Source organism: Alexandromys fortis, unplaced genomic scaffold (assembly GCF_014885135.2).
Source record: "Alexandromys fortis isolate MF-2015 unplaced genomic scaffold, M_Fortis_MF-2015_v1.1 scaffold_31, whole genome shotgun sequence".
Lineage (NCBI taxonomy): Eukaryota > Metazoa > Chordata > Mammalia > Rodentia > Cricetidae > Alexandromys > Alexandromys fortis.
The window spans coordinates 12680097-12702655 of NW_026067974.1; the positions used below are offsets into that span (position 1 = coordinate 12680097).

A 22559-nucleotide genomic window follows, 5' to 3' on the forward strand; every position below is an offset into this window, starting at 1 on the left:
TGATGGGAGAAACTGGAAATATCACAGACGGAGGGACTGGGAAAGCCGTAGCGCTTAGCCTGATGGAATGACACACGTTCATCTGAACCACGGACAGAGGCAGCCATGCTGAAACACAAGCACCATGTCAACACATCTCTGGGGATTGAGACAAGAATGTGGTAAAAGTGCGTGCAGAAGGTATGCTGAAGACCCACTAGAGAACAGTCTCAAGGAATGTACGCCTGTTACACTTAGGCAAGGTGTTCTCACCCTTTTCTGTAGTTATTAAATGGTGTTTAAAACGTGAGAACTTGGGAGTGTGTTCTACCATGACAGAAGCCATAGGTTTGATTCCCATCCCCATGTCACAAACTAAACGAGTTTTCAAAATATAACATGTAAAATATAAAATTAGTAACAATAGACAATCACTAATGACCATCCCATGGAAACCAAATTTAAAAGGGTACGCAAAGACGGCCAGGCTGGACAGCACATGCAGTGGTACCAGCCCTTGGACGTCTGAGGTGGGAATTTCAAGTTCAAGTCCAGCCTGATTTGCACAGTGGGTCCCTATGACAAACAAAGACACACACACAGACACACAGACACAGGGAGGGGGCTAGAGAAAGGGGCTCCGTGGTTAGAAGGGCCTGCTGTGAAATAGTGAGACCGGAGCTCAGATCTCAGTACCCATGCAACAAACTTGACAAAAGCACATACAACTATGTACATACACACATATGCATACACACATGTTAATTAATTAGCTTTTTGCTAATTGTTTGTTTGGGTTTTTGTTTGTTGGTTTTTGGTTTTTTGAGACAGCGTTTTTCTTTGTAACAGCCCTGGCTGTTCCTGGAACTCACTTTGTAGACCAAGCTGGCCTCGAATTCACAGAGATCCACCTGCCCCTGCTGCTTGAATGCTGGGATTAGAGGCGCGCACCACCACCCCCGGCTCTTAATGAATTAGTTTTTTTTTTTTTAAGACATAGGAAGAGAACATTTCCTGACATGTGAGTGTCCAGGTTATGGCACTGTTTTACAAACGAGATAGCCTTGACTTAAGTAGGACATGAAACAGTAGAACTTTGTCATAGAATATTTCTTTAGAGGAATGCAATACTATCACTTTCAGATACTTAGCAACTTAATATGTTTTCAAGCAGTGGGTCAAGACTATTAATGGCTAAGATTAATGTGGAACTGACGTCTATTTATATGTACCGTCGGCTCCCTTTTCACCTTTGCATAACCAAAAAACTTACAGCAACTGTAGCCAGAATGAAAGCCGCAGAAAACCATGCACAACCGTACCAAAATTCCTTCTATCACGTGAATCCCACACCTGCCCGCAGCTGCCCCGTATGATGGCCCTGGATAGTGCAGAGCAGCGACTCGAGGCCCCTGGAAAGCTGCTGGGATGAGATGAGGCGCAAGAAAACCTCAGCTGTTAGCGCCTCCCCAAAAGCTGACAGAACTGGGAGAAACTTGCCTGCTGGGCTGCCATCGACTTGGTTTGCACCAGGAACCTATACGTAGCTCAGCCTGGACGGAAACAAACCCCCTGCCTCAGCCTCCTAAGTGTCAGTATTGCAAGAGTGCACCCCACTTCAATGTTAACCCCACTCAATTATTTCGGCTCCAACAGTCCATCTAGGAAACAGACTGAGAAGACATTGGAAAAGAGCACCTACCTACTGAGCCAAATGCAGGTTCGGGTTGCTGTGTTCCGCACATTTACATGAATTATCATCCATTTTTATTCTGGGTCACAGACATGACATTTGAATTAGAGCTTCTTGCTTAGAAAATTAAAATGTTTCCTGCCAGGAAACAAATGGTTACAGGAAGAAGTGGTTATCCAGGTAGAAGACTCAGGGCCGCTCTCAGGATGCGGAATGATGAGCCGAGCTGAAATTGTAAGCTGTCCACTTTCACTACCTCACTAGCGTTGGGACTCTGCCACCGAACGGAATCACTTTTGCTACAACCACTTTTCTGGAAACAGATCTTCTCTCACTATGCAGCGACTAACACATCTAAACATAGCTCAGCACCGTGAACAAGGGCTGTGCAGGGGCCCCTGCTCCTAACGGCTTGTGCCTTCGGCAGCCGGGCTGGAGGCAGAACTCCGTCCACGCTCGTTCACTGCTCACCGGGTGCGATGGTACAGGAAGAAGCAAAGAGCAGCGATTTCCTTCCAAAAGGTCAGCTGCTTCAGACAGACCAAACAGAAAGCAGTAAGTTCTCGCCAACTTCCCCTCTGAAGCTAGTACGCAATCACATTTTGTTTCCAGTAAAGCTCCCAAGAAAAACAAGCAACTGGAGACCCAGAATCTCTGCCACTGAAGGGTCTCGGCTGCCTGCGTCAAAGGCAGGAAGAACATGAGGCCCCGTGCTTTCTAAACAGCAAGGGAACCGTTAAGAACCGCCAGCTTCAAAGTGAGATCATACTTGGGAGGAGGTGGGGGAAGGTCAGGAACCATCTTAGATTTTAATTGTTTGTTTATTTTGTACGTTATATGTGTGGCATATGCGTGCCATGGCATATGTGTGGCAGGCAGAGGGCAGAGTCTGTTCTCTCCATCCACCATTTGGGTCCTGGCAGTCAGAATTGGATCCTCAGGCTCGATGGCAAATGCCTTTACCCACTGAGTCACCATGCTGGCCTCCTCATTCCCATATTTTACATGAATATTCCAGAAGTCTCTATCTAAAAATATGATAGTAATCTGGTGATAAGAGTTACAGTGACATTTAAGCTCTCTAACTGATTAACAAAAATAAAATGTCAAGGCTGGGCGGTTGTGGCACACGTCTTTAATCCCAGCACTAGGGAGGCAGAGGCAGGTGGCTCCCAGTGAGTTCGAGGCCAGCCTGGTCTACAAAGTGAGTTCTAGGACATTCAGGGCTACACAGAGAAACCCTGTCTCGAAAAACAAAACAAAAACAACAATAACGACAACAACAAAAATAAAATGTCAGTCTTTTCTCTTCTCAAACTAAAGTCAGAACAGTGATGGGACTGGAGAGATGGCTCAGTGGGTAACAGCACCGGTCGCCCTTCCAGATGACCTGGTTTCAATTCCCAGCACCCAGCTCATAACAGCCTGTAACTCCAGTTCCAGGAGGTCTGACACCCTCATACAGACACAGATGCAGGCAAACACCAATGTATGTAAAATAAAAATAATAAACCATTTAAAAATTAAAATGAAAGCCGGGCTGATGGTGGCGCACGCCTTTAATCCCAGCACTCGGGAGGCAGAGGCAGGCGGATCTCTGTGAGTTCGAGACCAGCCTGGTCTACAGAGCTAGTTCCAGGACAGGCTCCAAAGCCACAGAGAAACCCTGTCTCGAAAAACCAAAAAATAAATAAATAAACAATTAAAATGAAACAAACAAAAATCCAGCCATCCCTATGCCCAGCATGTGCTCAATGCTAAAAGCCCAGAGACCACAGAGAATGACACACCGCTTCTGAGAGTAGACAAGGAGAAAAGACCAGGAAACTGATGAGCAAGAGAGGTTTAAAATCTTCTTCAGATTGCAATTCCAAATGCTTAAAATGACACTGAAGATTTTAGAGCCCCGCACTGCATTATATTCTGGCACAGACTTCTGTACGGAACAAGAGCACCAGACTTCAGGAGATCTGCACTCAGTTCTCTCCAGGCTGCGACACGACATCCTTTCAAGTACGAGAGAGGAGAAGGAAGACAATGAAGGTTTTAAAGGTTTGCTCAGGCAGATCAGTTCCTGCCCTTAACTATCTACATATATCTTCCGAGAAAATGTGACGGGCTAGACTGGGGAGACAGCTCAGTTGGTAAAGAACTTGGCTAGACCTGAGTTCAAATTCCTAGAACCCACAGTCCTGAATGTTTCTAATTCTTGCAATGGCAAGATGGCAGACACAGGGTTGCTGGCCAGATAATATAGCCTACTTTGATTTCAGGCCAGTGAGAGACCCTGACAAACAGGGAAGGCGTCTAAGGAACGACACATGAAACTGTCTTCTGACTTCCACACACATAAACACACACACACACACAGGAAAGGAGAAAAGACGTGATGAGTCCCTCTGACAGGCTCACAGCATACCATCGGCTCCGTGTGGTTTCTAACTACTCTCTTTCAGGTTGTGGTGGCAACAGAGACAGCAGCCTCTTCGTGGGAGGCGCTCTTCTACAGAAGCCTGGCTTTGATGATCCAGCGAGCTTAACCCCAGCCTCAGAACACGGGGCAAGAAGATGAAGACAACTGGGGGCTCCTGGGGTAAAAAACTTGTTACATAGGCTAAATTAAGCTACATGCTGGAAACTAGTTCATGTTGACACAAAGTAAGCTACTTAATTTCCTCTCCTCTGTCTGCTTGGGGGGGGGGGGCTGGCGGGCAGCGGAGAAGGGGATCCAGGAGCAACAGTGGTCAGAGAGGCAGAAGGAATGATAACAAAGCTGTAGCCACGCACCATGCACACTGGCGCACTCCGCATGTGCCCTGGATACGTCTCACAAGGACACCCGGTCTCTCTAGCGGTGTTACAGATGAGGCAACAGGCTTAAGAGTTAGGGACTCTCAAGGGCCCAAAGAGGCTTCTCATCTTCAAAGAGCCCAGCCATACCATTTTGCTTATTAAAAATCTTCGCTTAATTAATGGCCACTAAGATGAGTCGGTGGGTAAAGGCACTCGCCGTCAATCCTGACAACCTGAGTTTGATTCCTGGCACCCACATGGTGGGAACAGGGAACAGTTTGTTCTTGCGGGAGTTCTTCGACATTCACACCTACGCTGTGCATGGACACACGTACACAAAGGATTTTTTAAGTTAAAAATCTTCATTTAGCCAAAGTAGCTCTTTCTGAAGCACACCTCTGTTCTGCGGCTGCCTTAGACTAGAAGCTACAGAAGAAACCATTACAGAGTGCAACTTCCAAACAGACACAACCCCAAAGTAAGGTCCCTCCATCCCGCCACCTCCACCTTTCCTTCATACTGTGTTTCTCTGTGTAGTCCTGGCCTGTCCTGGAACTCGCTCTGTAGACCAGGCTGGCCTCGAACACAGGGATCTGCCTGCCTCTGTTACCTCCCGGCTTAAAAGAAAGCTTTAAATCAGAGTCCTTCTGGAAGCCTTCAAGTACAAGCAGAGGAAGCCACAGGAGGGCTTGGTGGTTATCTTCATCATTCTGAACCAATCAGAAGTTAGTTAAAAGCCTGAGGTTGGAAAGAGGAGCAAGAGGAGGACCATCCTGGGAGTGGGCGCTTTCCTTTAAGGCTGGAGCCTTGCTCCTGACACTCATGGTTGGAATGGGCAGTGTGGTGTGCCTTTTTTTTTTTTTTGGTTATTCGAGACAGGGTTTCTCTGTAGCTTTGGATCCTGTCCTGGAACTAGCTCTGTAGACCAGGCTGGCCTCGAACTCACAGACCCACCTGCATCTGCCCCCGAGTGCTGGGATTAAAGGTGTGCGCCACTGCTGCCCAACGAGGTGTGTCTTGTGAGAAGCAATTAGGATGGGGCAGGAGAGATGGCTTAGTGGTTCAGAGCGCTTCTGCTCTTCCAAAAAAGCCAGATTCAATTCCCAGAATCCACATGGAAGCTCACAACTGTCTGTAACTCCAATTCCAGGGGATTTGACACCATCACACAGATATACATACAGACAAAACATAAAAATCAGCCAATCATTCAAAGCAATTAGGACGCCAGCTGTGCTGTTTTGTCACCAGCAACACTAATCATGTTCGTGCTAAACTCTGGCTTTTTTAAGGAATAATGTCACTCACGCCAATGGGAAAACAAGCCATCAACCACCCCAGGGGGCAGAATAGGAGGGCTGGTGGAGGAGGTTGAAGCTGGGTGTCACCAGGGAGGCTGGTCACAACAGCATTCATTTACTGGAGTAAGTTCCTGTGCTCGGAAATACTAATTGGAAGATGCAGAAATAACTATGTTGCTACATCAGTGTGCTTTAAATGTTAGTCGAGTGCCAGGAATCCTCAGGGTTCACCAAGCTATGCTACAAAGAAGTAGGCAATGGAAGAGAACTTCCATTTTACCATATGCGTGACATGTCAAGGGGGACATCGAGGACAAGGACGCCTGGCAATCCCAAAGCTCCTAAGAAGACCCCCTTTATACTTTCACACCTTAGTGAGAAACAGAAACACGGCAATACCTGTGTGCTGTGTCTTTCATCAGTTCGATCATCTCGTTATTAAAGGACAGACTGCATTAGCTCTCTAGAGTTACAACTTAACTTGCGCTCTGCTTGGTACACGGTAGGTATTTGGTAATCAAGTATTACATATAATTTCAGTGGATCTCCATGTCACAAAGGGAACCAAATTGGGAGAAATAGATGGTGGGCCAATTATTTCAGTCAATGCATTATTTTTAACACATTATTTGAATCCTTATTACAGGAGTAACGGGAGTGAATCACGTTTTATAGAAACCATGACGGAGGTTTTGACTCATGGATGGTGTTAATCAACAGCTGAGCCATCCATAAATATCATGACAAGCTTGTAAAATAGAGCTCGGTCCTCACTACAGTGACTCCAAAGAGAAGAATGACAAAGGGCTGTGACAACCCTGATCTGAGCTTGAAAAAAAAAAAACCCTTCATTTCCATGCGAACGACACTGTTTCCTTCACCGACATTGCAGGAAGAAGGCTGAGCATAAATGGAAGGGACAGCGCTCACCAACAGCACCAGGGCACTCCTTCAGCTGCCATGCTTGCCACTAAATGCCACCTAGAAAGATTTATCACCATGTCAGAACAACATGATGCGGTCTGACATCCCCAAGGCAGGGTAAGGCTAGGAGAGGGTGACTCAGGGCTCCCAACGTCAGCAGCACACACAGAACCTATGCTACTCTTTATCTCCCCAGAGTTCTTCAACTGTAGGACACAATGCCAGCTCGAGATGATATTTCAGTAGAAACAGCCACCTTTGACTACAGACGCTTTCCAAATGTGAGATGTATTTCATGGAGCACGATAAACTTAGCTATGGATGTCCCCTGTCCCTGCCAAAAATGACAAGCTGCTTGCTCAAAAGCTGTCACCAATTAGCTGCTGCTGTAAAGAACACCAAAGGACGTGCCAATGAAAGCAGATTGAACTGAAAGGAGGCCCCATAACAAGGATGGAAACAGAACCTACTGTGGCTGGTAAACTTTATACACACAGTCAATCTAAATCTGGGAGAAGTGGGGGTGGGGCAATAACGGCTATCGATGCCAGTTCCTCTTTAAACAGGAAGGGTGGGAGGATGCTCCCAGGGTACCGGTACCATTGAGATCAGCACTGTGGTCACCTTTCCAGGATGACCTGAGCTCGGGGTAAGTCTTCACCTTTGGGTTCTCCGTCTCTGGTACATTAGCACCTGTGTCTGTACACGCCATCAACATGGAATTCTAAAAGTGCTTTTCACATTCTCTTGGCTTCAGTTTAAACATTGATGGCTCTGGGCTGAACTGCTGACCTCATGTTTTACAGGTTGAGAAAAGGAGTCAAGGGAAGCAGTAGGGATCCACCTGATGCAAATGAGCCAAGGGCAAGGGGAAGAAAGCACCAGGGCACAGCCGATGCTCAGCGCTTTAAGATTGTAGAGCCAGGGGCTGAACAGATGGCTCAGTGGTCCAGAGCACTCATTGCTCTTGCAGAGGAACTGGGTTCAATTCTCAGCATCTACATTCTGGCTCACAACCATCTTAACTCCAGTTCCAGGGATCCCATGCCCCCTTCTGACCTCCATGGACACCAGGTACACATACAAAGTTTGGGTAAAAACCATGTGTACACATACAATTAAATAGATCTGAAGAAAAAGAGTCCAGAGCCCCAGGCTGAGGAGATAGCTTCCTGCTCAAAAGTCTTCACTGCACAAGCACAAGGACCTGAGTTCGATTCCCAGCATCCATGTAAAAAGCCATGCTTAGAATGCCAGTCATGGGAGCTCGAATGGACAAAGGTGGGCCCATGAGGCTTTGTGGTCAGCCAGCCTAGCCTGATCAGTGCCACTAAGAGACTCTGTCTCAATAAACAAGATGGGAACTAGTAGCTGACTCAATGGTTAGTGTTTGCCACACAACAGTGAGAACCTGAGTTCAAATCCCCAGAACCTACATAAATTAGTATTTAGCCCATTTAGTCCAGTGGGCATAAGAGTCACCTGTCGTTCTATCCCTGGGAGCTGGTCAGCGAGACAAGCTGTATATGCAAGCTCTGGGTTTAACTGAGAGATCCTGTCTCAGTGGTTAAGACGGAAGAACAATCAAGGATGATTCTTGACATTAACCTCAGGTCTTATATACACATAATATAAATATACATATATAAATGCATACACATACATACACATGCACACACACGCAGGAACACGGGAAGAAGGGAAAAAAGGTGGATAGCTCCTGAGGAACAGCTGTGATTGACCTCTGGCCTCCACACATGCACTCGAGAGCACACACACACACACATATGCACGAGTACACACACACGCACCTGTACCCAAACACACGCACCTGTACATAAGCATGTATGCACACACACACACACACACACACACACACACACACACACACACGAGTTCAGGACCAGAAGCTGATTCTGATTCCCAGTGGTGGAGGACCAGCCTAGCAGGCACAAGGCTCTGAGCTCCATTCCCAGAGAAAACAAGATTCTCTCTGAAAGCTATTGTTCTTTCTTTCCTGAGTCAGGGTCTCATGTAGCACAGGGTGGCGTATAACATGCTATGTACTGAAGGCTGGTCTTGAACTCCTAACCCTCCTACCTCCATTCCTGAGTGCAGGGGTTATCACATTTGGCACACAGCTAGCTTTTCAGATCATTTTCTGAGGCCATCTCTCCTTCTCTCCGTGTTCCTACCATCCACGTCAATATACATATCTCTTATTTCAGCAAGTACTTCCTGTCTTTTGAAACCATTATAGATATTCCTGCCTTTGTTTTCATGTTCGGAATGCTCCACTTCTCTCTCTTTTCAGGCGGGCTGCAGAGAGCTATGACCAAGTTCATTTCTATTTGAACCCATAGGGTCAGATTGTCTCTGTACCAGATTCAAAATGGGAGTGATGGAGAAGGGGAGGGAAAGAAGGGAGGGAAAGAGAAGGACAGAAAAGGGGAGGGAAGGGAGGAAGGAAAATAGAATAAAAATGGGGGCGACAACAAGCATAGCCACGTGACTTCAGAGTGGAGCCGCCATCAAAGCCTCTCCTGTGGCTGAGACCCCCTGTGTGGAGAATGTCTAAATATCTGTATGAGCAATTACATCAATGTACCAGTAATTTTCCAGTCCATAATCAAGTTTAAAGAAGAACGATTTGTTTTATGAAACATGGAGAAAGATTAATCTCCCACATTACTGTCAGTGCAGGCTTATCAGCAAGACTTGGAGGAGATAAGCCTGCAGACATCCTGATTAGGAATCCCATCTTCAAAGGCTTAATACCCCCTAGTGGTATGCCACAAACTGTCGCCTTAACTTGTCTCTGGGTCCTTGCTGTGTATGCATCACTGCCTAGGTCTGGGCAGATTCCCAGGGAGGACAGGACTGCCAGGTCCCCAGAGAGGGGAGGAGAGGGTGGCAGTGACAGAGACAATTACTGTTTGAGTCCACTCCTGTGAGGTCCACGCAAGAGTCCAATTCATGCCGACGGTAGACTGGTGGCGGAGGGGGTGAGGGGCAGATGGAGAGTTATTCTTTAACGAACAGTTTTTGTTTTAGATGACAGGGCGATTGCACAACGTGTGTGTCCTTAGTGCCACTGAACTATACACTTGAAAATGATTAAAGTCAGGGGTGGGGGTGGGGAAGCTTGGTGACCGCTAGCCTCGCACATGGGAGGCCTTGGGTCCCGTGCCCAGAACAGAGCAGTCTCCTTGGGTCTGCCAAAAAAAATTAATAGCATGTTTTATTAAGTGTTTTTACAATTTTTAAATCAAGGCAGCATTTATTTAATAAACACACACTCCTCCCAGCTTTAACACTGAAACGTAAAGTAAGCCAAGTTGCATTTCTGTCTCTTTCCTTTCTTCCACAGAAAAGGGCAAGTCTTCCTCAGAGTTGACGCTCTCTGGATATCCCAGCTATGCTGAGATTGACGGGGAATAAAGGGAATCAAGGTGTCCCACCATCAATCAGTGGTGACCCATCCCAGACGAGCATCTGCATGCCATCAGTAGACAGGACTGCAGTGAACCTCTCACAGGAAAAGCAAGCATTAGCTGGGCTCCCATGACATGCCAGTGGGCTCAGTTCTAGATACCAACACAGTGATGGCCATTCCCCAAACCTGGACTCCAGAATCCCATATTAAATGCTTGGAAGTTGTTACATATACTTCAATTGTGCCTCTGCTATATTTACTGGTTTTGATTTCCATTTTCTTCTGTTTCTATGGTGGGGGGGGGGGAGAATATACGACCTGATTGTAAAATTTTATAGGTGAGCAATATAATGTGTGTATCCAAACCAATATTTGAAAAATAGTTTCAAAAGTCTGTCATAAACATCAGATCAATGGGGATTCCTGACTTTTGGGAAGCCTCAAATGTGTGAAAGCAATTTCCGATAAAATCAGGACATCTGCCCACCAATGCCAAAAGATCTTTCTGTGCCAAACAAAATGGGGTCAGGCCAGGACAGCATGGGGGAGAATGTGTCCAGCCCTTTTCTATGATGCAGTTTTCCTAACGGGGGAATTTGTCACAATCAAACCAAATCCTCTTTCAAAGAGGATCTTCGGGTTAATCTCCACAAAGCACAGAAGTACCAAGCATGGAGTTAAATCCACGGGACTGAAGGTCCTCCACACAATGGAACAGTACAAGGCGGCAGGCAGTTTCTTCTCCTCACAGAATAAGATGCAGGTCAAACGCTAGTATACTAACACAGAAGCATCATCACAATGAAAGCATGCATGTAACAAAAACACACGGGCCATTTGCAAACAACGACTTGCTTCCAGATTCAGTGCTGCTGTGGAATCACCACAATAAACCTCAACACAAAAGAAACGGCTGCCTCGGGCCATGACAACTTTCACAGGCTTCTACATTCCCACCTTTCAGTAAGTTTACCAATCTACATTATGCTGTGATGGTAGATTTAGAAGGTGCTTTTCCCATTTGTGGAAATCATCCCTCGTTATTTAGTACTATTTTATTCTTTTGTTTGTGTCTGGGGAGTGTACACGACACAGCACCCATGTGAAGTCTGCAGAAAACTAGAGAGAGTTGGTTGCCTTTCTACCTGATGTGAGTTCTGGGGCTTGAACTCAGGGAGAGAAGCTTGGAAGCAGGCGCCTTTGCCAACTGAGCCATCTCTCCAGTTATACCCCTCATTTTTTCTTCTTTTTTTCAAGATAGAGTTTCTCTGTGTAGCCCTGGCTATCCTGAAACTCAGAGATCCACCTGCGTCTGCCTCCCGTGTGCTGGGATTAAAGGAGTGCTCCATCACCACCCTGCCCATCCCTCATTTCTTATGGAGAAATAAATCACATTTACTACGTTGGATCAAGAGATTATCAATATTATGATGACTTAATTTGGCACCATATTAAAATAAAGAGCAGCTTAAATCTTACCTTGTAGTAAAAGCTAATGAGAATTTTATTTGACATTATAATGGTCGACAAATTTGGCTTAGATATGAGGCCTCATTCAAATGACACATAAGTTCTATACATTTCTTCAGAGGATCCTTTCAGACTGAGGGAATCTAAGAAAAAAAACAGGACAAACAACGTAGGTACAGATTGGAGGCACATGCCTGCAACCCCAGGACTTGGGAGACAGAGGCAGAAAAAAAGTTCACAGGTTCAGGGTAAGCTTGAGTTGTATAGTGAGACTCAATCTCAAAAACAAAATTAAAACAACTATGCCAAGCAGGACGGGGGCTGAGAGATGGAGAAGGCAGGGTTCGGGCACCAGCATGTCTCTGCAGTGGGCCCTGAAGCTCTCTGATTGGGTCCTCATACCTGCCTGGAGACAGCAACTATCTGATCCCCAGACTAAAGCAACCATGGGCGAGATAACTAGAGAAAAGCAATTCTTCATCTGTAACTAGATGTCAAGTTTCAGACATGAGCTTTTACGGCATTGTTTTTATTACTGGGTATATACATGATGGGTGTGAGGATGCTTGGGCCACGGCACACTTGTGGCCGTCAGAGGACAACTGTGGGAGTTAGCCCTCTCCTACCGCCTTCACGTGGGTTTCAGGGATGGACCTCGGGTCTCCACACTTCATCCGCGAGCGCCTTTTACTGGCTGAGCCATCTCGCCAGCCCTTTAAGCATCAACTTGGTGTCTCTCATGAATTGAAGCTGAGTTCAAAACACAAGCACGATTTTGTTTTTCTCAGCAAACTCAGTTTCACAAACACAAGCAAGAAACCAAACCAAAACAATGTATGATACACATCCTGTAATGAAACAAAAATAGCAAAACCCCAGCTGCTTAAAGGTGATTTGAGATCGGGGTACACCTGAAACAGGATGGCTGTTTCAGTCTCAGAGTGTGTGAAGGCTTGTAGCTGGCTAGAGACAGCAGGTTGAAGGAACACACCCTGCTCAGCGCTTCAATAGAATCACCTGTCCCCTGTGTTCCCCTGCTCCCCTCCCCCATCAGTCTCCTTACAGATGGGACCACACTCCACATTCATCTACACATATGCTCTCTGAAACACGGAGTGTTTCCCCCACCGACATGTTATAAACAGAAGACGGGGGATTCCTAGAGGAAAGCCGGTGAACCGCCGTTGCTCACAAACTGGCAAAGCCCCATTTACTCTTGACGCTTTTTATTTTATTTTACATTTTAAAATCTCTCCAGGAAGGGCTGCATCTGTCCCATGGCACGCGTGTGGGGGTCAGTGGTTAATTTTAGGACAAGGTTCACTCCTTCCACTATTGGGCTCTGGGGATCAAGCTCAGCTTGGCCGGCTTGGTGGTGATGGCCTTACTTGCTGAGCCCTCTTGCCTGACCCTTGTTTGTTTGTTTGTTTGTTTGTTTAAAGACAGGCTTTCGCAAATAACTCACATTATCCCATGTGGCTACTAGCCGTAACTCGTGATTCTCTCGTCTGTCTCCCAGAGCAGGGAGAAGAGGTGGGTGCCATCATGCCTGAGAGTTTTGCTTCTAGAGCACGAGGCACTAGGCTGTGTAGACATGAATACTGGAAATAAGGGAGGACCACCCATACCAGTGTGTGCCCCTTCCCCACACTAACTCAGCTTCTCTGTTCCTAAGAAAGGGGAGGGACCCAGAGCTGGGGAAACACTGTGCAGACACATGAAGCTGAGGTCCGTCCCCAGCATCCACGGGAAAAGCTGGACATGGAGGAGGCACATGCCTGTCATCAGTCCCTGCCCTGGAGAGGCAGAGGCAGGAGGATCACTGGGGTTCGATGGCCTGCCAGTCCAACAAGATCGGCGTGCTCCAGGTTCAGGAGAGACCCTGTCTCAAAAAATAAGACAGAGAGCAATGAGGACACCTGACATTGACTCTGACCTACACACACACATACTAACGAACAAGCACACACACACACTCACATACACATATGCTCACCTACAAACGCAGAAGGGGGCTGATGGCAGTAGCCTGGAGGATGGGCGCAGGGCTTCCACGCAATGGGGACAACAGCTTCCAAACCAGAGTTTAGCTGGGGGAGGCCATGTGTTTGGGGGTGAGAGTTGATGCTCCAGTCCCAAAGGGCAAGAGTTCTTTTATGCACCTACTATTTGTGAGCCAGATGCCACGAGGCAGGAGGCAATCTGCATTTCATCTTACAGTCAGCAATCCCTTATCCTTGGGAGATGCACTCCAAGACTCCAGGGGATGACTAAGCTCTCAGGACCACACCCCATAATGCACATATCCCATTGGGTATTTTCACTATACACACACCCCTATGGCTACATTTAATTTATATATTAGGCACAATAAGAAATCATCAATTGTCCTCACTAGTTTATTGTCAAACTGACATAAGGTCAAGTTACATCCATAATAGCTAGTACGCAAGCCAGGTGCGTACCTTTAATACCAACACACAGTATCCAGAGGCAGAAGGATCTCTTTCAGATCAAGGCCAACCTGGTCTACAAAGTGAGTTACGGAACAGCTTGGGCTACACAAAGAAATCCGGTCTCAAAAAATAAAAAAAAAAAAAGCTTGTAGGCAAGCCCATGGGGGCATTTCTTAATTAGAGATTGCTGGGGGGGGGGGCCTGCCCATTGTGGGTGGTGCCACCCCTGGGCAGGTGGTCCTGGGTCGTATATGAAAGCAGGTTGAGTAAATCATGGAGAGCAAGTCAGTGTGCAGTGTTTCTCCACAGCCTCTGCACCAGTTCCTGCCTCCAGCTTCCTGACCTGACTTCCTTCAACGATGGATGGTGATGTAGAGCTATAAGCCGAAATAAATCCTTTCCTCCCAGAGGTGCTTCTGGTCATGGGGCTCTATCGTGCCAATAGAAACCATTAATAAAGCCAGGCGGTGGTGGTGCACGCCTTTAATCCCAGCACTCAGGAGGCAGAGGCAGGCGGATCTCTGTGAGTTCGAGACCAGCCTGGTCTACAAGAGCTAGTTCCAGGACAGGCTCCAAAGTCACAGAGAAACCCTGTCTCGAAAAACCAAAAAAAAAAAAAAAAAGAAAAAGAAAGAAAGAAAGAAAGAAAGAAACCATTAATAACTAATGAGCTAGAATAATAGTAACAATGCGGTTATGAAAATTCGATGAGTCCTCTCTGAGCTCCTGTGCTCACCATCTCATGTAAGGTCGCCCATGGGACGAGATGATGTGACCAGTGTAGGCACAGGAGACACATGAAGCTGCTCTGAATGGCTTGCTAAATGCAAGCATGGAGATACTTTCAGACTTGATTTCATGGTGGATACTGGTGGTGGTGACTAGCCTGCAGGTGACATGTTGCCATAGATACTCTGGATGCAGGATAAGTCAGGTCCAGGTGGACACAACAGCCTGGTGTGAGACCTCGTGATCTTGAGGATGGTGTGAAGTTCAAAACGTCTGAAGATAGACGACAGGTGACTGTGGGGAACAGAAATCTCAGGAGAGCGGAACCTCAGGTAAAGGGGGCTGCTGTACTTCTTCAGCAGGCTTTACAACCGCCCTGTCCACGGTGGCAGTCCTGAGCCACATGTGCCCACCGAGCACTTAAACCTGAGGAACTGATTTTTAAATTTCATTTTAATTAGGAAACTATGTGTGTGATCCTACTGCTCAAAAGGTAGGAAGATCAAGAGTTCAAAGTCATCCTTAGCTACATAGGGAGTTCTACTTTAGGGTAACAGCCTCCCATTTTCACCACAATAAACTAAAAAAAAAAATAAATAAAAAACCCAGGCCGGGTGGTGGTGGTGCACACCTTTAATTCCAGCACTTGGGAGGCAGAGGTAGGCAGATCTCTGTGAGTTCGAGGCTAGCCTGGTCTACAGAGCTAGGTCCAGGACAGGCTCCAAAGCTACAGAGAAACCCTGTCTCAAAAAAATTTATATCTCAATTGAGATGTTATATAAGGATAAAACACAATTTCTAAACTAAGTACAAAAAGTGGAATGTAAAATATCTCACAATAATTTTCATATTGATTACAAGTTGAACATTTTTTTATTTTTTTGGTTACACACTAGTGTGTGTGTGTGTGTGTGTGTTTTGAGAAACCATCTCACTCTGTTGTGCTTGCTGGCTTCAAACTGGCAGTGATCCCCCGGGAGCTGGAGCTGGGAACTGAACTCAGATTCTCTGCAAAAGCAGTCCATCTGTTCATCGACGGTCTTTCCAGTCCCTCATAAAGAAGGAATATGTTCTTGTGCATGTGCGTGTGTGGGCAAGCTATGGGATGCGAGTGGAAGTCAGCCCTCGGAGTTGCTCCCTCTTTCTACCTTCACATGGGATGGAACTCAGGTATACAGGACTTTGTGACAGTCACTTTTACCTGACATCTCACCCCCTCCAAATATTTTTAATGCAAATATAAAGTTTTATAATATTTTGTCAGGGATTTTTTTATAAGTATGTCTTCATAACCAGGCTGGAAGAATTTAACTAGACTATATAATATTTTAGCATCTTACACAAAGTTAAATGCCCAAAAAGAAAGCTGTAAGAGAAATACATAATGTAAAAAATAAAAAGAACACCGGGAATAGTTTCATTAGATGATAGTACAAAAAGCAAAACCACAAAGAAGGAAAAATGTGGGCAGTGGACTCTGGGAAGAGAGGTCCAGCTTTGCCGGAAACCAAACGATACAGATGCAAGCAAGTACGGAAGCCCGGCAGAGCCTCGGAGGCACCGGAGCTCAGTCACGGAGATGGAGACTCCTTGGCAATGTATCAGATAATGGACTGGGCTAGTTTCTCGAGAAATTTGTCACTATTTATGCAAACGACTCAGCAGCTCCATTCTAGAACTTTCAGTAAGAGAATAGTCCATGGAGATGGAAATAAAATCTACTTAAGCTAAGTCTCCACCTCAGCGGTCATCAAATTAAAAAACTAGAACAACATAACAGGCTATTAATTATTATTTATTGTGTCATTTATTCGTGGGTTAAACATTAACATGATAGAGATACACAACGGAATACAAACCTCTAAAATGCTGAACACTGATATTTGTAGGCTTTTCCAGGGACACACATCTCTTAAGTAACACCAAAGTGGAGGTTTATTTTAAGCATACATTTGGGCCACCATCACTGCTTCTTATACTCCCTTAGCTCTGTTAGCTGTCCATTAGATCCTAACCTGAGTCTACAAACCAGTTAAACTGCAGGCTAAATTTTTCTGTATATTTTACTGGAACAGGCAATTAAGCATTTCTTTAGAATCTTGAAACCCCTCCCTGGTTCTCAAACAGCTGAAACCTTTGGGTTGTGTAGTTTAATGGGTCAACTTGTTTACCTTGACCTTGAAAAGCAAATATGACTGTACAGCCCATTCATTCACTGGTCACAAACATTAACTTGGTTCCAACTATGTCGTACTTTGCCTGACAACACAATTAACAAAAACTTTAGGGATAAATTTCTTTACTTACTTTATAAGCACTGTACACACATATGCATACATAGAGCCCCTCAAAAGGTCCATAGCAACTAAGAGACAAAAAGTGGACTAAGACGTCTAAAGAAAATTTTATCATTACCTTCCCAAACTAGGCTTTGATTTTTGGAAATTGTATATATATTTGTTAAATTTTTTGTGTATGGGTGTTTTGTCTACATGTATGTCTACACACTAAGTGCATGCAATTACCACAGAGACCAGAAGAGGGCAACAGATCCCTTGGAACTGGAGTTAGACCAGTTTGTGAGCTGCCATGTGGGTGCTGGGAACCAAACTTGGGTCCTTTAGAAGAGCAGCCAGGGCTTGTCACTGCTGAGCCAGCTCTTCAGTGCTGTCTCCCTCCCCACTCCCATCTCACCTTTTTTTTTTTAATATTTATTTATTAAGTATACAATATTCTGTCTGCATATATGCCTGCAGGCTAGAAGAGGGCACCAGATCTCATTACAGATGGTTGTGAGCCACCATGTGGTTGCTGGGAATGAACTCAGGACCTTTGGAAGAGCATGCAAATGCTCTTAACCGCTGAGCCATCTCGCCAGCCCCCATCTCATCTTTTTGAGACAGGATTTCACTATGTAGCCTTACTCAGCCTGGGGTGCACTATGCACACCAGGTTGGACTTAGACTCACATGGATCTTCCTGCCAGTGTCTCCAGTGTTCTGGTATTAAAAGCGTGCGCCACCATGACCTGCCTCCAAATTAAGGTTTGTGGTTTTGTTTTTAATTGTCTTTTGAATCTTATGTACATTTGAGCTCCTTTATTGGAGATTAAATATACAGACTTGGGGAGAAGTCTTGCCATTTAAGTTTAAAATAAATACTAGACCACAATCAAGTAGTTGGCTCTAAGTGGAGAAAGAGACACGTCATTTTTATCTTAATTTTAAATTATACTCTACAATTTACTGATAACAAATTTTCCACTTTAGGTATCAGATTCATTTTTCACAATGAAACTCATTGAGAGACGTTTTAAAACCAGTAAAATATGTGATGTCGAGTTTAAGAGCCCAAATTTATATGAATTTTAAAAATGTCTCTGTGAATTTGGGGGCCAGTCTAGTCTACACAGCAAATTTCAGGCCAACCAGGGCTATATAGAAAGATCCTACCTTTAAAAAAAGGCAAACTGAGTCTTCAGCACATAAGGATATTTGTTTTCGTGTATTTTAATTATCATAGGTTCAGATTTGAAAAGCACTAAAAGGAATGAATGTGATTTATTTTATTATTGCCCAAATTGGATTAAAATAAAATTCTAGTATAGCAAATTCCATTAGAGTAGATTATAAAGCATAACCCAAGGGAGGGCCGTCTTCTAGTCACTGTGAGTGACATCAAGAGACCGGCTGGGTTTGAAGGCATTTCCATACAGTTGCCACTGTATTCGCTCCGTGGTGACCGGCCCGACACAGCCATGCTCCGGAACCCTTGCGACAACATCACCTTGCGACATATTTTTAGTTCTCTTCTGTGATTTTTCAAAATGTTAAAAACTGTCTTCATACACAATGTCACAAAGAAATCAGTGTGGGTTTAATTAAGGGAGCGCACTAGCCTCAGGTACTGGCAATGCCAAACGGCCAAAAGGGTGGGAAAAGTCGCGCAGTTGGCCCGCTCTCTCACAGGTGTCATCCTGACGGGGGCGCTAGGAGGGCGAATACAAAACAACGGGAATATCATGCAAGACTACGAACACACAACACAAGTCCTCAGCTGTAAATGAATGCTGGCTTGGGAAGACACGTGCACGGATAAAACAGTATCATTTATTATATTTACAAACCAGTATGATTCATCAGTCCCTACCTAAAAACGCAGGTCATTTCACCAAGAATAGCAGCAAACTCTGTCCTCAAGCTCATGTTCTTGTAATTCTGAAAATATCGAATACAACGAAGATGATTTAAATAGAGCCCTTCAACAGCAACAACAACAAAACGCCGTGCACACCGCAGCCGGCAAACATCTAGCAGAGGCATCACTACTCGCTTTGCTGCTCCTCAGAACTGAAAACAAAAACAAGTGGTATATTCTAAGATGAGTCAACACAGAAAAGCCATTTGTAAAAACAAGCAACACGAAAACACTGTTTGTTATCATCCCCCTGTTACCGAGGGATGGGAGAGACTCGAAAATGCCCTGCCTAGCTCTGAAGTCCTGAAACCCAGAAATCACTTTCAGGACTTCTGTGTTTTTTTTCTAAGTAAAATTAGATGTATAAAATTGTTTTATATTTTGATTTTTTCACTTAATAATGTATTATGAACTTTATTTAGTCATTAAATATTGCTTTATGACATGGTTTGAAACAGCCAAGTGACATTACGTTGTGTAAACAGAGATGCGAGGGACAATTTAGGTCACTAATTCTCTGACACAAAATACCAAGGGTGCCAGGTCCCCTCATCCCCAAACACTGTATTTTTGCAATATTACTAGTTCTTGTGAATCTAACTCAAAAAAGTTTATTTTTTAAAATCTAATGAATTAATTTATTTTACATCCTGACTGCAGCTCCCCTCCCGCCTCTTCTCTCAGTCCTTCCCCCCCACCCCCACTGCCTCCCCACCCACTGCTCATGTTTTTATCTGAGTGTCACATTGGCCATGTTTCTCTTTCGCTCCACTTCCTCTTTAGGGTCCATCTCTTTCTTATTATTTATATGATATATACATCATGAATATTAATTTATAACCCTATAATGAAGGCATCACTTTTTTTCTTATACTGTCATTTTTATTTCTGACACTTTGAGTATAAATGCTTTGTTTTGTTTTACTATTTGTCTTTATTTTTTTCCTTTTATAAATTATTTCATAAAATCTACATTTGTCTTCTTCAAGTGTCTTCATTCATTTTCCCAGCTTTTCTGGCTCACTCTCACCACAGACCCACAGTGTGTCTCATCTCTGGGTAACATACATGAGAAACTGATTGCTGGGAATACAGTTGCTGGAATGCTTGCCATATATACATGAAACCACGGGTTCAATTATCAGCACCACACACACAAAATATTAAAAAATAAAATAAAACTTAAAACCACAAGTGGCACACTGCTGTGGCAAAACACAAAGCCCTGTGGTGGTAGGTGTCTTACTTAAGTGCCCATCCCGTTAACATCACGTGTTCAGCCCCGGTATTGCGAAATCAGAGGGTCTCACTTCATCACCAGCTCAGCTTGTGAATTACAGCCATGTCATTCAGGAAGCCAGGTGTTTTCTATTTTGTTTTAATGTCTTCAAGAGTTAGAAGGAGGGGCAACTGAAATGAACTACCGCACAGTGAGTATTAGGACCTGCTACTCAAACTCACTGCACGACCAATTCATCTAGACGACACAAGCACATTCAGATTTTTCAAATACATTAGTTACAGACTAAGAGAACAGTCACAGAGAAAATCAAATAAGGGGACATTTGAATCGTATGCCTGTATGGAAAAGCCTTCGTGCTGCCCGATTTCCACTGTAAACAAGTCCGAAAACACTCCCCCTCCCCAAGGTAAGCAGCTTCATTCCGTTAGAACTGTGTATTCCGCTCTCTCTACTTTGCCACATTTCTCAGTTCTTAAACACGACCTGGGCCCGAGGCTGTAACTCATTGTTGGAGTACTTAATTTGTCTAATGTGCACAAATCTCTGGATTTAATTTCTAGCAGCACACACACAAATATATTAAACAAAACCAAAATATATAACTGGCTTGACTCTAAGAGAAGTGTAGTGGCTTACGTAGAGGGCTGAGCCTCCAACAAGCTGGAGGCTAGCCTAGGCTACACTGAGAGTGTATGGTCAGCCTGGACTACAGAGTGAGGCTCTCCCTCAAAAAATAACAATAAAAGCAGCCAAAGAAACAGTAACATTACTTCTGAGAGAACACTTCTGACTATTTAAAACTGTAGCTGTCCTGCACATATTTTAGGACTGATAAAGTCCAATGTTTAGTATTAACAGATTAAGTGTCCTGAAGATCCCTTCTGTTCCAACCACGTTGCTGTACTCCAATAAATTCTATGAGTTGATTTAAGACATGCGGCCTAGGTCGGGCTTTTAAAATCCTACACTTCCCCAAACCATGCTCTACCGTCTAGAGGCTTTGCGTTTTAGACATGAATGAGGTTTCATAGCCTTTCTAATTTACTCTCACCTAAAATGTTGGAAAACCCCGCTTGAAGGCTCTACAGACATATCAGACAAAGGGGGAAAACACACAGAGAGAACAGCTTGAGCTGCAGGCTCTCACTGCAGAGAGCCTGAGGAAACTCTGACTTACACACATCTCACAGAAGGTTTTTCCACTGACAATGTAATTTTTGTCAACATTCAAAGAAAATTCAGCCCCGGTCAAAGGTGACAGTGGCAATCGCAGGTACTGACACCCTCTGTTTGTTTGAGGAGGAGCAGCCACACTCCTAGGGAATTCAGATGTCCTCCACTGTGGCTTGAGCTCCCTAGTTTATGTCACATCCTTTAGGGGCGGGAAATCTGTCCCTAAGCTTTAATGTCACACCCAGCTCCTAGCTTGGGGAACTTCTCACAGCCTATCCTTTGGTCTGAATACACATTAGTTCATTCATCTCCCTCAATCGATGTCCCAAAAGGCTGGAGAGACGGCTCAGCAATGAGAGCACAGACTGCTCTTGCAGAGGACTCTAGTTCAGTTCCCAGCACCCACACGAGGTGGCTCACAGCTCCAGACTCAGGGAAGCTAAGGCCTCTCTGCCTTGGCACCTGTGCTCACCTGCATATACAGACACAGATATACATCCCCCCCCCTTTTTTAAAAAAAAAAAAGAAGTTACTCCATAGAAGTAACACTTTTAAATTGCTGTATTTCAAAAAATTGTAATTGAAAACTCTAAAAAGCTTCAGTGAAACAAGAATAGAAGCTTAAGTCCCTTCAAAATAAAATTGAAAATAAATTGAGCCAGAACTCTGTTCTCTGTAAGGAGGGTTACCGTACATAAACTACCGTAAGCATAGCATTAATCATCCTTCTGTCTGTATGCAGAGACAGAAGGGCAGCTCAGAACTCTTCTACAGAAAATAAAGAAACAGCCGACTTGAGGGCACCACCTGTGCCATTCCAGAGCTGCAGGTGTCTGCTGTCCCTGAGCGCAGTGGTTCAGGATGGGTCAGGGTTTAGCCCGAGTCCTGCGGTTACTAGCAGTGTGACCTTGGATGAGTTACTTAACTTCTCTGTGGTCATTTCTTCACTTTTATCTCAAGATAATATCCATTCCTCCGAGGACCATAAAACACAGGCACCAGGGAGCTGGTGACTCAGTATATAAAGCACTTGCTACATAGGCATGAGGTCTTGAGTTCAATCCCTAGAACCCATATAAAAGAGCGGGCATGATGGTGTTCATCTGTAACCCCAGCCTCGGGACGGCGGAGAAGGGATGACCCCACCCGTGGGGACTATTGGTCA

At 44.9% G+C, this 22559-nt stretch overlaps 1 protein-coding gene across 2 annotated transcripts in view; it reads right to left on the reverse strand.

The window, feature by feature from the left end:
* Stat5b (signal transducer and activator of transcription 5B) overlaps positions 1–22559 on the reverse strand; it is a 68779-nt gene that overhangs the window by 39250 nt on the left and 6970 nt on the right. Inside the window, exon 1 of one of the 2 annotated variants that reach the window (XM_050156823.1) lies at positions 1682–2157. The exons of the other annotated variant lie outside the window; for it this stretch is intronic. The gene's annotated coding sequence lies outside the window, so the exon portion shown is untranslated. Of the gene's footprint in view, positions 1–1681; positions 2158–22559 lie in introns of those variants that run through there. 2 annotated transcript variants of the gene reach the window in all.